This window comes from Bison bison, unplaced genomic scaffold (genome assembly GCF_000754665.1).
Source record: "Bison bison bison isolate TAMUID 2011002044 unplaced genomic scaffold, Bison_UMD1.0 scf7180017850926, whole genome shotgun sequence".
Lineage (NCBI taxonomy): Eukaryota > Metazoa > Chordata > Mammalia > Artiodactyla > Bovidae > Bison > Bison bison.
Genome location: NW_011481499.1, coordinates 430,488 through 431,181, shown reverse-complemented (window position 1 = coordinate 431,181; position 694 = coordinate 430,488). Strand labels below are relative to the sequence as shown.

Below are 694 nucleotides of genomic sequence, written 5' to 3'. Positions count from 1 at the left end.
GGGGGGGGGCTGGCGGGGGCGGCACACAGGCTGAGGCGGAGGCGCAGCACCTGGGGGGCCCTGACCTCTAAGCACGGGCCAGACCGCCTCCACACAGGGGTTCGTGCTCTGCAATCACGTCTTTGCCACTACGGGGAAAGTGTATGCCTTCCATCTCCAGATAAGAGGATTTTCTGAGCATAAAAACAGTCGGGGGTCGGCGGGGGAATGGGATAAAAGAATTTAAAGGCTTAATTGCACAAAAATTAGAAACAAAAGATACAAAGTCGTGAGCAGTATAAAGACAGGCCACATGCAGGGCTTCGTAAATGTTACAGATCTCCCTGTGGATCCAGTGTGGACACAGCACAAAACATCACAGCGAAGGAACAGGAGGAGAACGGGCTGGCCGGAGGGGCTCCAGCCGGGTTGGGAGGCAGGGCCTGGAGGCGGCGTGGGTGTGTCTTTTAGGCCTTGTTGGCCAGGGAAGCGGAGGAATGAGGCAGCAGGTGGTGGTGGGAAGGCCTGAGAGAAGTTAGAGAGTTCCTGTTTTCAAGGTGAGACAAGCAGCGAGTTTCTCTGGTGGTGGGGATGGTCCAGTTGGGAGGGGAGACGGGAGGCCGGGTGGTGTGGGTTGGGGGCGGGCTGTTGGGGGAATGGCGGGCGTGTGGAGGGACTGGCCTCACGGAGCAGGGGCTGGTGGGCGGGTGAGGTC

The 694-nt window shown here is 59.2% G+C and overlaps 1 protein-coding gene across 1 annotated transcript in view; it reads left to right on the top strand.

The window, feature by feature from the left end:
* The window catches only part of TRAF3IP1 (TNF receptor-associated factor 3 interacting protein 1), a 57,163-nt gene that overhangs the window by 20,635 nt on the left and 35,834 nt on the right, over positions 1-694 (top strand).